The sequence below is a fragment of the Taudactylus pleione genome, unplaced genomic scaffold, assembly GCF_031769625.1.
Source record: "Taudactylus pleione unplaced genomic scaffold, aTauple2 ptg000473l, whole genome shotgun sequence".
Classification (NCBI taxonomy): domain Eukaryota; kingdom Metazoa; phylum Chordata; class Amphibia; order Anura; family Myobatrachidae; genus Taudactylus; species Taudactylus pleione.
Genome location: NW_028284875.1, coordinates 5,181,443 through 5,195,250, shown reverse-complemented (window position 1 = coordinate 5,195,250; position 13,808 = coordinate 5,181,443). Strand labels below are relative to the sequence as shown.

The following is a 13,808-nucleotide window of genomic DNA, read 5'->3' as shown; positions in this document are numbered from 1 at the left end:
TTTCTTGAAGTCCTTTCATCCATGTCATCAAAAGGGTAATTTTCTGCTTTTTATATTTCTTTGGACACTGACTTTACTGACAATTTAGGTGCTACAGACCAAAAAAACAATGTTTACCTTTAAATATAGAGCACAAGTGAGATTTAACTTATTTTTATTTAAAGATACTGCACTTTTTGGTATTATAGTGTATATTTTCCCTATGCAACATTGAAGTTACATATATTTATAGCAAATATTATTTAAGATAAATAAACAGGAATTATTTATAAACAGGAATTATTTTACAATTTTGATAAAATTGAACTGTACAGCAATGGCATGAATTCATTGCAATATACACCTAAGGATACATAAAACTGGGCAATAACACAAATGCACAATATAATTGATTAACTTCTGATTAGAATATTACTTTTATTAGGTACTTTAGTATTGGGTGCAGTAGTTTAGTGGATTTACAAAGTAACTAATTTAAAATTAATAAACCAAGTTAATATACTTAGTCAACTCGATGCTAAAATCACTCAACTAAAAATAATACACTTTGACCATGTGCTCCTGTGGTGCAATCGGTTAGCGTGCGGTACTTATAAGACAGTATCTGTTGAGCAATGCTGAGGTTGTGAGTTCAAGCCTCACCTGGAGCAAATGTAATTTTTTTTCTAATGTCATCAGTTAATGATTATCATCTGCTAGCTGAACATCCTGATATGAAGGCAGAAAAACATCACAAACATGACTGTTTTTAAGGTACCAGTACACACATCTGCTTTGGTTCATATGCACTGTAAACATTACTTTAGTTAGTCAACAAAATGGAATGCAAAATACTACCTCTTTATTGGTAAAAGAGTTGCATCAATCTGTTTTGCTGCAATGTAACATGAGGGTCCACACTATTAGGTCTGGTTAGTACAATCACATTTCATGCTGGGATTTGTAAAGCAAAGAACACAAATAAACGGCTTTCCTATATCGCAACAATTAATGATTATACTAATGAAAAAATCAGTTTCACACAAAGATGTTACTAAGCCCCACTGGCCTAATGGATAAGGCACTGGCCTCCTAAGCTAGGGATTGTGGTTTCAAGTCTCATCTGGGCTTTATTTCATCCATATAATTACTGGAGATGTTCCCTTTATTCTTGCTTGATACTGCACAAATGGCTCCACCAGAAACTTTTATCTGCTTAACAATCCGGTACTGTTCAGGTTGCAAAATTATGGCCCTGAATCTAAAAGCAGACATTTATCCTGATGACATTGTGGATTAGTTTCCGGATAAGTTTGCTATCACCTGGGACAGTGGCTTCAAGTCTCATCTAGGATGCATGTTCCTTTGATGCTCATTCTCATTCTAGAAGTTATGCTTTTTTTCAATGCAGGTGACTGTCTTAATGGTATTGCATGAAATCCATATATACCAAAACATACCTATTAAGTTTTAATTGCAATTTAATATCAGAGTGGCTACAAAATAACAATGTCTATGGCAATTGCTGATGGGTTTCTTGAAGTCCTTTCATCCATGTCATCAAAAGGGTAATTTTCTGCTTTTTATATTTCTTTGGACACTGACTTTACTGACAATTTAGGTGCTACAGACCAAAAAAACAATGTTTACCATTAAATATAGAGCACAAGTGAGATTTAACTTATTTTTATTTAAAGATACTGCACTTTTTGGTATTATAGTGTATATTTTCCCTATGCAACATTGAAGTTACATATATTTATAGCAAATATTATTTAAGATAAATAAACAGGAATTATTTATAAACAGGAATTATTTTACAATTTTGATAAAATTGAACTGTACAGCAATGGCATGAATTCATTGCAATATACACCTAAGGATACATAAAACTGGGCAATAACACAAATGCACAATATAATTGATTAACTTCTGATTAGAATATTACTTTTATTAGGTACTTTAGTATTGGGTGCAGTAGTTTAGTGGATTTACAAAGTAACTAATTTAAAATTAATAAACCAAGTTAATATACTTAGTCAACTCGATGCTAAAATCACTCAACTAAAAATAATACACTTTGACCATGTGCTCCTGTGGCGCAATCGGTTAGCGTGCGGTACTTATAAGACAGTATCTGTTGAGCAATGCTGAGGTTGTGAGTTCAAGCCTCACCTGGAGCAAATGTAATTTTTTTTCTAATGTCATCAGTTAATGATTATCATCTGCTAGCTGAACATCCTGATATGAAGGCAGAAAAACATCACAAACATGACTGTTTTTAAGGTACCAGTACACACATCTGCTTTGGTTCATATGCACTGTAAACATTACTTTAGTTAGTCAACAAAATGGAATGCAAAATACTACCTCTTTATTGGTAAAAGAGTTGCATCAATCTGTTTTGCTGCAATGTAACATGAGGGTCCACACTATTAGGTCTGGTTAGTACAATCACATTTCATGCTGGGATTTGTAAAGCAAAGAACACAAATAAACGGCTTTCCTATATCGCAACAATTAATGATTATACTAATGAAAAAATCAGTTTCACACAAAGATGTTACTAAGCCCCACTGGCCTAATGGATAAGGCACTGGCCTCCTAAGCTAAGGATTGTGGTTTCAAGTCTCATCTGGGCTTTATTTCATCCATATAATTACTGGAGATGTTCCCTTTATTCTTGCTTGATACTGCACAAATGGCTCCACCAGAAACTTTTATCTGCTTAACAATCCGGTACTGTTCAGCTTGCAAAATTATGGCCCTGTATCTAAAAGCAGACATTTATCCTGATGACATTGTGGATTAGTTTCCGGATAAGTTTGCTATCACCTGGGACAGTGGCTTCAAGTCTCATCTAGGATGCATGTTCCTTTGATGCTCATTCTCATTCTAGAAGTTATGCTTTTTTTCAATGCAGGTGACTGTCTTAATGGTATTGCATGAAATCCATATATACCAAAACATACCTATTAAGTTTTAATTGCAATTTAATATCAGAGTGGCTACAAAATAACAATGTCTATGGCAATTGCTGATGGGTTTCTTGAAGTCCTTTCATCCATGTCATCAAAAGGGTAATTTTCTGCTTTTTATATTTCTTTGGACACTGACTTTACTGACAATTTAGGTGCTACAGACCAAAAAAACAATGTTTACCTTTAAATATAGAGCACAAGTGAGATTTAACTTATTTTTATTTAAAGATACTGCACTTTTTGGTATTATAGTGTATATTTTCCCTATGCAACATTGAAGTTACATATATTTATAGCAAATATTATTTAAGATAAATAAACAGGAATTATTTATAAACAGGAATTATTTTACAATTTTGATAAAATTGAACTGTACAGCAATGGTATGAATTCATTGCAATATACACCTAAGGATACATAAAACTGGGCAATAACACAAATGCACAATATAATTGATTAACTTATGATTAGAATATTACTTTTATTAGGTACTTTAGTATTGGGTGCAGAAGTTTAGTGGATTTAAAAAGTAACTAATTTAAAATTAATAAACCAAGTTAATATACTTTGTCAACTCGATGCTAAAATCACTCAGCTAAAAATAACACACTTTGACCATGTGCTCCTGTGGCGCAATCGGTCAGCTTGCGGTACTAAAAAGACAGTATCTGTTGAGCAATGCCGAGGTTGTGAGTTCAAGCCTCACCTTGAGCAAATGTAATTTTTTTTCTAATGTCATCAGTTAATGATTATCATCTGCTACCTGAACATCCTGATATGAAGGCAGAAAAAAATCACAAACATGACTGTTTTTAAGGTACCAGTACACACATCTGCTTTGGTTCATATGCACTGTAAACATTACTTTAGTTAGTCAACAAAATAGAATGCAAAAGACTACCTCTTTATTGGTAAAAGAGTTGCATCAATCTGTTTTGCTGCAATGTAACATGAGGGTCCACACTATTAGGTCTGGTTAGTACAATCACATTTCATGCTGGGATTTGTAAAGCAAAGAACACAAATAAACGGCTTTCCTATATCGCAACAATTAATGATTATACTAATGAAAAAATCAGTTTCACACAAAGATGTTACTAAGCCCCACTGGCCTAATGGATAAGGCACGGGCCTACTAAGTTAGGGATTGTGGTTTCAAGTCTCATCTGGGCTTTATTTCATCCATATAATTACTGGAGATGTTCCCTTGATACTGCACAAATGGCTCCACCAGAAACTTTTATCTGCTTAACAATCCGGTTCAGTTCAGCTTGCAAAATTATGGCCCTGTATCTAAAAGCAGGCATTTATCCTGATGACATTGTGGATTAGTTTCCGGATAAGTTTGCTATCACCTGGGACAGTGGCTTCAAGTCTCATCTAGGATGCATGTTCCTTTGATGCTCATTCTCATTCTAGAAGTTATGCTTTTTTTCAATGCAGGTGACTGTCTTAATGGTATTGCATGAAATCCATATATACCAAAACATACCTATTAAGTTTTAATTGCAATTTAATATCAGAGTGGCTACAAAATAACAATGTCTATGGCAATTGCTGATGGGTTTCTTGAAGTCCTTTCATCCATGTCATCAAAAGGGTAATTTTCTGCTTTTTATATTTCTTTGGACACTGACTTTACTGACAATTTAGGTGCTACAGACCAAAAAAACAATGTTTACCTTTAAATATAGAGCACAAGTGAGATTTAACTTATTTTTATTTAAAGATACTGCACTTTTTGGTATTATAGTGTATATTTTCCCTATGCAACATTGAAGTTACATATATTTATAGCAAATATTATTTAAGATAAATAAACAGGAATTATTTATAAACAGGAATTATTTTACAATTTTGATAAAATTGAACTGTACAGCAATGGCATGAATTCATTGCAATATACACCTAAGGATACATAAAACTGGGCAATAACACAAATGCACAATATAATTGATTAACTTATGATTAGAATATTACTTTTATTAGGTACTTTAGTATTGGGTGCAGTAGTTTAGTGGATTTACAAAGTAACTAATTTAAAATTAATAAACCAAGTTAATATACTTAGTCAACTCGATGCTAAAATCACTCAACTAAAAATAATACAGTTTGACCATGTGCTCCTGTGGCGCAATCGGTCAGCGCGTGGTACTTATAAGACAGTATCTGTTGAGCAATGCTGAGGTTGTGAGTTCAACCCTCACCTGTAGCAAATGTAATTTTTTTTCTAATGTCATCAGTTAATGATTATCATCTGCTAGCTGAACATCCTGATATGAAGGCAGAAAAAAATCACAAACATGACTGTTTTTAAGGTACCAGTACACACATCTGCTGTGGTTCATATGCACTGTAAACATTACTTTAGTTAGTCAACAAAATGGAATGCAAAAGACTACCTCTTTATTGGTAAAAGAGTTGCATCAATCTGTTTTGCTGCAATGAAGTATATTAACTTGGTTTATTAATTTTAAATTAGTTACTTTTTAAATCCACTAAACTACTGCACCCAATACTAAAGTACCTAATAAAAGTAATATTCTAATCATAAGTTAATCAATTATATTGAGCATTTGTGTTATTGCCCAGTTTTATGTATACTTAGGTGTATATTGCAATGAATTCATGCCATTGCTGTACAGTTCAATATTATCAAAATTGTAAAATAATTCCTGTTTATAAATAATTCCTGTTTATTTATCTTAAATAATATTTGCTATAAATATATGTAACTTCAATGTTACATAGGGAAAATATACACTATAATACCAAAAAGTGCAGTATCTTTAAATAAAAATAAGTTAAATCTCACTTGTGCTCTATATTTAAAGGTAAACATTGTTTTTTTGGTCTGTAGCACATAAATTGTCAGTAAAGTCAGTGTCCAAAGAAATATAAAAAGCAGAAAATTACCCTTTTGATGACATGGATGAAAGGACTTCAAGAAACCCATCAGCAATTGCCATAGACATTGTTATTTTGTAGCCACTCTGTTATTAAATTGCAATTAAAACTTAATAGGTATGTTTTGGTATATATGGATTTCATGCAATACCATTAAGACAGTCACCTGCATTGAAAAAAAGCATAACTTCTAGAATGAGAATGAGCATCAAAGGAACATGCATCCTAGATGAGACTTGAAGCCACTGTCCCAGGTGATAGCAAACTTATCCGGAAACTAATCCACAATGTCATCAGGATAAATGTCTGCTTTTAGATACAGGGCCATAATTTTGCAAGCTGAACAGTACCGGATTGTTAAGCAGATAAAAGTTTCCGGTGGAGCCATTTGTGCAGTATCAAGCAAGAATAAAGGGAACATCTCCAGTAATTATATGGATGAAATAAAGCCCAGATGAGACTTGAAACCACAATCCCTAGCTTAGGAGGCCAGTGCCTTATCCATTGGGCCAGTGGGGCTTAGTAACATCTTTGTGTGAAACTGATTTTTTCATTAGTATAATCATTAATTGTTGCGATATAGGAAAGCCGTTTATTTGTGTTCTTTGCTTTACAAATCCCAGCATGAAATGTGATTGTACTAACCAGACCTAATAGTGTGGACCCTCATGTTACATTGCAGCAAAACAGATTGATGCAACTCTTTTACCAATAAAGAGGTAGTCTTTTGCATTCCATTTTGTTGACTAACTAAAGTAATGTTTCCAGTGCATATGAACCAAAGCAGATGTGTGTACTGGTACCTTAAAAACAGTCATGTTTGTGATTTTTTTCTGCCTTCATATCTGGATGTTCAGGTAGCAGATGATAATCATTAACTGATGACATTAGAAAACAAATTACATTTGCTCCAGGTGAGGCTTGAACTCACAACCTCGGCATTGCTCAACAGATACTGTCTTATAAGTACCACGCGCTAACCGATTGCGCCACAGGAGCACATGGTCAAATTGTATTATTTTTAGTTGAGTGATTTTAGCATTGAGTTGACTAAGTATATTAACTTGGTTTATTAATTTTAAATTAGTTACTTTTTAAATCCACTAAACTACTGTACCCAATACTAAAGTACCTAATAAAAGTAATATTCTAATCATAAGTTAATCAATTATATTGTGCATTTGTGTTATTGCCCAGTTTTATGTATCCTTAGGTGTATATTGCAATGAATTCATGCCATTGCTGTACAGTTCAATATTATCAAAATTGTAAAATAATTCCTGTTTATAAATAATTCCTGTTTATTTATCTTAAATAATATTTGCTATAAATATATGTTACTTCAATGTTGCATAGGGAAAATATTTCACTGCAGCCAAATTACACATAAGATGGCCAATGCAATCAAAATACTGTTGGAGATACAATATGAGTGTTGGAGACATATTTCATATTTTTTGGAGTGGCTCTCATATCCAGGCTTTCTGTAAAGATTTATTTGATTTGATTTCCAAGGTATTGAAAGTGAATATCCAGCCATCCCCCTCTTTGGCGCTACTACACGTTTACCCTTTAGGTATGCCCAAAACTGACTGTTATTTAGTGGGTCATGTTCTTATAGCAGCCAAGACAGCAATAGCACAATTATGGAAATTATCTACTCTTCCATCTATTCATAAAATTATGCATAAGGTACAATTTGCAGTTTTGATGGAAACTGTGGATGTCGCATACTCCAAGTCTGCTTTTTCGCCATTAAGGTTATGGTTTAAATGGGAGGAATTTGTAACTGTTGGTGAAGGTGTAGACCTTCTGCTTAGGGATATGCCTTCTGTATGAAAATATTTTGATTATTAGACTCTACTCTGAGTTAGGCATTTTGAATGTGATACAATTTCTATGTATTGTATATTTTTGTGAACTGTGGTACCTTCTCCTTTTCATTTCGATTTTATATTTATTTTCTCCCCTTGTTTTATTTTATTTTTATGTTACCTATTTTATGTTACTTATTTTCAACTATTATAATTGTAAGTATTGTGTCTTAATTTGTATTTTACTACTGTATTTGTGTTTTTTCTTGTTGAAAAATCAATAAAAATTTATTGAAAAAAAAAAAAAACAGTCATGTTTGTATTTTTTTCTGCCTTCATATCAGGATGTTCAGGTAGCAGATGATAATTATTAACTGATAATATTAGAAAAAAAATTACATTTGTTCCAAGTGATGTTTGAACTCACAACCTCAGCTTTGCTCAACAGATACTGTCTTATAAGTACCACATGTCACCTGATTGAGCAGCAGGAACACATAGTCAATACACATTATTTTTAGTTTAGTGATTTTAGCATCGAGTTGACTAAGTAAATTAACTTGGTCTAATAATTTTAAATTAGTTACTTTTTAAATCCACTAAACTACTGCACCCAATACTAAAGTGCCTAATAAAAGTAATATTCTAATCATAAGGTAATCAATTATATTGTGCATTTGTGTTATTGCCCAGTTTTATGTATCCATAGGTGTATATTGCAATGAATTCATGCCATTGTTGTACAGTACAATAATTTCAAAATTGTAAAATAGTTCCTGTTTATATATATTAAATAATATTTGCTATAGATATATGTAACTTTAATGTTGCATATGGAAAATATACACTATAATACCAAAAATGCAAAATCTTAAAATGAAAATAAGTTAAATCTCACTTGTTCTCTATATTTAAAGGTAAACATTGTTTTTTTGGTATGTAGCACCTAAAATGTCAGTAAAGTCAGTGTCCAAAGACAAATAAAAAGCAGAAAATTACTCTTTTGATGACACGGATGAAACCCATCAGCAATTGATATAGACATTGTAATTTTTTAGTCACTCTGATTTTAAATTGCAATTAAAACTTTATAGGTATGTTTTGGTATATAAGGATTTCATGCAATACCATTAAGACAGTCACCTGCATTCAAAAAAGCATAATTTCTAGAATGAGAATAAGCAACAAAGGAACATGCATCCTAGGTGGGACTTGAAGACACTGTCCAAGTGATAGGAAAATTATACAGAAACTAATCAACAATGTCATTAGGATAAATGTCTGTTTTTAGATACTGGGCCATTATTTTGCAAGCTGAATAGTACCGGATAGTTAAGCAGATAAAAGTTTCTGGTGGAGCCATTTGTGCAGTCTCAAGCAAAAATAAAAGAAACATCTACAGTAATTATATGGATGAAATAAAGCCTATCACACCAGATGTGACGTCAACCCACAATCACTTGCTTAGGAGGCCAGTGCCTTATCCATTAGGCCAATGGGGCTTAAAAAAATCTTTGTATGAAACTGATTTTTTCATTACTATAAACATTAGTTGTTGCAATATAGGAAAGCGGTTTATTTGTGTTCTTTGCTTTACAAATCCCAGCATGAAACGTGCTTGTAATAACCAGACCTAATAGTGTGGACCCTCATGTTACATTGCAGCATAACAGATTGATGCAACTCTTTTACCAATAAAGAGGTAGTCTTTTGCATTCCATTTTGTTGACTCTCTAAAGAAATGTTTACAGTGCATTTGAACCAAAGCAGATGTGTGTACTGGCAACTTAAAACCAGTCATGTTTGTGTTTTTTTTCTGCCTTCATATCAGGATGTTCAGGTAGCAGATGATAATCATTAACTCCTGACATTAGAAAAAAAATTACATTTGCTCCAGGTGAGGCTTGAACTCACAACCTCAGCATTGCTTAACAGATACTGTCTTATAAGTACCAAACACTAGCCGACAGGAGCACATGGTCAATGTACATTAATTTTTGTTGAGTGATTTTAGCTTCGAGTTGACTAAGTAAATTAACTTGGTTTATTACTTTTAAATTAGTTACTTTTTAAATCCACTGAACTACTGCACCCAATACTAAGGTATCTACTAAAAGTAATATTCTAATCACAAGGTAACCAATTATTTTGTGCATTTGTGTTATTGCCCAGTTTTATGTATCCATAGGTGTATATTTCAATGAATTCATGCCATTGTTATACAGTACAATAATATATAAAATTTTAAATAATTCCTGTTTATTTATCTTAAATAATATTTGCTATAGATATATGTAACTTTAATGTTGCATTTGGAAAATATACACTATAATACCAAAAAATGAAGTATCTTAAAATGAGAATAAGTTAAATCTCACTTGTGCTCTATATTTAAAGGTAAACATTGTTTTTTTGGTATGTAGCACCTAAAATGTCAGAAAAGTCAGTGTCCAAAGAAATATACAATGCAGAAAATGACCCTTTTGATGACATGGATGAAAGGACTTCAAGAAACCCATCTGCAATTGCCATAGACATTGTTATTTTTTAGCCACTCTGATATTAATTTGCAATAGAAACTTAATAGGTATGTTTTGGTATATATGGATTTCATGCAATACCATTAAGACAGTCACCTGCATTGAAAAAAGCATAACTTCTAGAATGAGAATGAGCAACAAAGGAACATGCATCCTAGATGGGACTTAAAGCCACTGTCCCAGGTGATAGTAAAATTATCTGGAAACTAATCCACAATGTAATTAGGATAAATGTCTGCTTTTAGATACTGGGCCATAATTTTGCAAGCTGACCAGTACCGGATTGTTAAGCAGATAAAAGTTTCTGGTGGAGCCATTTCTGCAGTCTCAAGCAAGAATAAAAGGAATATCTCCAGTAATTATATGGATGAAATAAAGCATATCATCCCAGATGGGACTTGAACCCATAATTCCTGATTTAGGAAGCCACTATCCATTATCCATTAGGCCACAGGGTCTTATTAACGTCTTTGTGTGAAACTGATTTTTTCATTAGTATAATCAGTAATTGTTGCAATATAGGAAAGCTGTTTATTTGTGTTCTTTACTTTACAAATCCCAGCATGAAATGTGCATGTACTAACCAGACCTAATAGTGTGGACTCTCATGTTACATTGCAGCAAAATAGATTGATGCAACTCTTTTACCAATAAAGAGGTAGTCTTTTGCATTCCATTTTGTTGACTAACTAAAGGAATGTTTCCAGTGCATATGAGCCAAAGCAGATGTTTGTACTGGCAACTTAAAAACAGTCATGTTTGTGTTTTTTTTCTGCCTTCATATCAGGATGTTCAGGTTGCAGATGATAATCATTAACTTATCACATTAGAAAAGAGATTACATTTGCTCCAGGTGAGGCTTGAAGTCACAATCTTGGCATTGCTCCACAGATACTGTTTTATAAGTAACACGTGCTGACTGATTGCGCCACAGGGTCAACACAGTTTATGTTTAGTTGAGTGATTTTAGCATCGAGTTGACTAAGTAAATTAACTTGGTTTATTAATTTTAAATTATTTTTTTTAAATCTACTAATTTAATGTGGCCAGGACTTAACGCTGACTTTGCCTGCTTTGTAGGCATTAAAGTATCGCGTGCGTGCCTGCGTATCCCCATATTCAATTTGAAAGTAGGCGAAAACGGGACCCGGCTATACTTGGTTCGCGGGAATTTTCAGTAAATAATCCTAGGAACCCGGGTTTTTAAATAGCTGCGGCAGGTGTTTTATTCCCGACTTTGAAGAAGTGATGTAGAAGAGCCCATAGCTTATTTTTTTCATTTTTAAAAATGGTCCCATCAAATTTGTGGTACATGAAAATGGGTACTAGCATATTTTTAAGTCCCAAAATGCATTTTTTTTTAAATTCTGCAAAAATGCACCTGCCACGGCTGTTTGAAAGCCCGACTTCCTTCAGGAATTAAAAATGGGGATACCCACAGTGATCCCCCATGCCTACACATGTTTAGGGGGTTCCCTGGAATATTTGCTGAAAATTCCCATTATGTTGTATCTGTAAAAAAAAGCCAAACCAGCCCCAGGCTTGCCAGCCAGTGGTGGTTTCTAAAAATATGGGGAACAAAATGTGTAGGGTTAAATCATATTTTACAAACCAACCCAAGGCTTCCGGGACCAGTTCTGGTTTTAAATATAGGGGTAAAAAAAACATGGGGATCCCCCTATATTTAAGACCAGCACCAGACCCAACCGACTGGGATGTAATGTCACAGCCCGGAGACCCAATCACCAGGGCTCCAGGTCAAAAGCTTTAGCACACCAAATTGGTCAGCGCAAGCCGGTGATCTCAGGGGAGTTGCGGACCCCCAAAGAAGCGCACCCCCCTCCCAAGCACCACAAGCTTATGCTGAAGCCTGGAGCTCTTCCCCATGCCCCTGATTTGGTGGGTATGGAGGTAATGGGGGACAAATAATGTAAAACTATTGTGTTTTACAGTGGAACTACAAGTGCCAGCATGCCTGCCATTTTGCACTTGTGGAACAACAAGTGCCAGCAGACATGCGGCACCTGTAACTTCACTGTAAAATAAATAGTTAAAAAAAGACAAAACACACACCGTGACAGTATAACTTTATTACACACACCTACCCATTAACACATACTTGCCTATACCAGATGTGTCTGTCCCCTTGTTCAGTAGAATATCTTAAATGAATGGCTCTGCAAAGAAAAATTCATACTCACCTATATCCTGGCACTGGTCTTCACAGGATTTCAGGAACTTGGGAAAACTAAAAAAACAAGTTTACATGACCCACGCAACAGCTATCAGTATGTGTTGGTTGCCACACATACTGATAGCTCCCGAATGCCAGCTGACGGAACATGCACGGAGCTGGAACGTCCCGAGAGCCAATCAGCGGCCGCACTGACTGTAGAGCAGCCACTGATTGGCTGCGGCTACTGACAGTTCACACATGGCGTGACTGTATCCTGTATAGTATTATTGATCCAAAAATTATCTTCTACTGTATTTGCAGTACCGTCACAAAAAACTTAGTGGTAGGGCTATTGTGTGTCATTTTTTTACCCTGATGGTTGAAATGTGTGTGTGTATTTAATGGGGGGTGGGTATTATGTGGTTATTGTTCCCTGTCACTGTCTTTTACAGTAGGATTTTTTTTTCAAACATTTTTGTAGACAAACTTATGTATATTTCATCACAGTGCAGTGATGGGACCACCCTCAGGTGGCTGAGGAGCCACTATCGGCCCCCGGCAGCCAGTAAGTACAGTATTGTACTCATGTTACATGTTACTCATATTATATACAAATGTGACTCAACTTACAGTACACATTTCTGTCCCAGTCAAAATTGAAAAATATTGACATTGAAATGTATTGTACTGTATGTTATTATGACGTATATTCACAATGTTTTGCCCATTACTATTGATGCTCTGCTTATCCAAAAATAACTTTATGTGCCAGTGATTATGAAATTATGATTATTATTAAAATTTTCAGCAAAAAAATAAATGTACTGTATGAGGAATTTAGCTGTTTTTGCATCCACTACAACAACTTGCATACTTTATACTGTATGTGCAATGTCTACACACAACTGAAATTGATACACGATAATATATAGTTTTTCAATTATCACACAACATACGTACTACAATCTTTTAGCTGCATAAAAATGCAAAAATATTTCCGTGTATCATGGAATGAACCATTAGTTATTTTTTGTTTTCACAGACTGAGATCTGCTCCCTGAGGAGGCGATGTCATTAAATGGTAATAATTAGTACTGGTATGGACAAACTAGTGTACTGACTGTAATTGTTTTAATTTTACAATATCTTTTTATTTTACACACAGAAGAAGACCCATTTTGGTAAATATAGTAATATAAACAATAATAGAAAATAATATATTTTACTGTACATCACTGTGTTGTAATGTTATTGCAATGTAAATTGTTATTCCCAAAACAGATAGACTACGGGGCTTCTGTAAAATCATGCAAAGTGCAGGCTGTGGGTGAAATGAAGTATGATAACTACTGTACAGTATGCTCGTATTTTACTATGTCAATGATTAACAAGACTAAACCAGGTTGGTTTG

General features: G+C 33.9%; 3 non-coding genes across 3 annotated transcripts; 2 read left to right on the top strand and 1 right to left on the bottom strand.

Annotated features, from left to right (window-relative positions):
- Positions 1-557: 557 nt before the first annotated feature.
- Positions 558-650, top strand: TRNAI-UAU (transfer RNA isoleucine (anticodon UAU)). Its single transcript is given in 2 exon segments — positions 558-595; positions 615-650. It is a non-coding gene; the product is annotated as a tRNA-Ile (tRNA).
- Positions 651-2,069: 1,419 nt separating this feature from the next.
- Positions 2,070-2,162, top strand: TRNAI-UAU (transfer RNA isoleucine (anticodon UAU)). The gene is given in 2 exon segments: positions 2,070-2,107; positions 2,127-2,162. It is a non-coding gene; the product is annotated as a tRNA-Ile (tRNA).
- Positions 2,163-6,773: 4,611 nt separating this feature from the next.
- TRNAI-UAU (transfer RNA isoleucine (anticodon UAU)) lies at positions 6,774-6,866 on the bottom strand. Its single transcript is given in 2 exon segments — positions 6,774-6,809; positions 6,829-6,866. It is a non-coding gene; the product is annotated as a tRNA-Ile (tRNA).
- Positions 6,867-13,808: the final 6,942 nt, after the last annotated feature.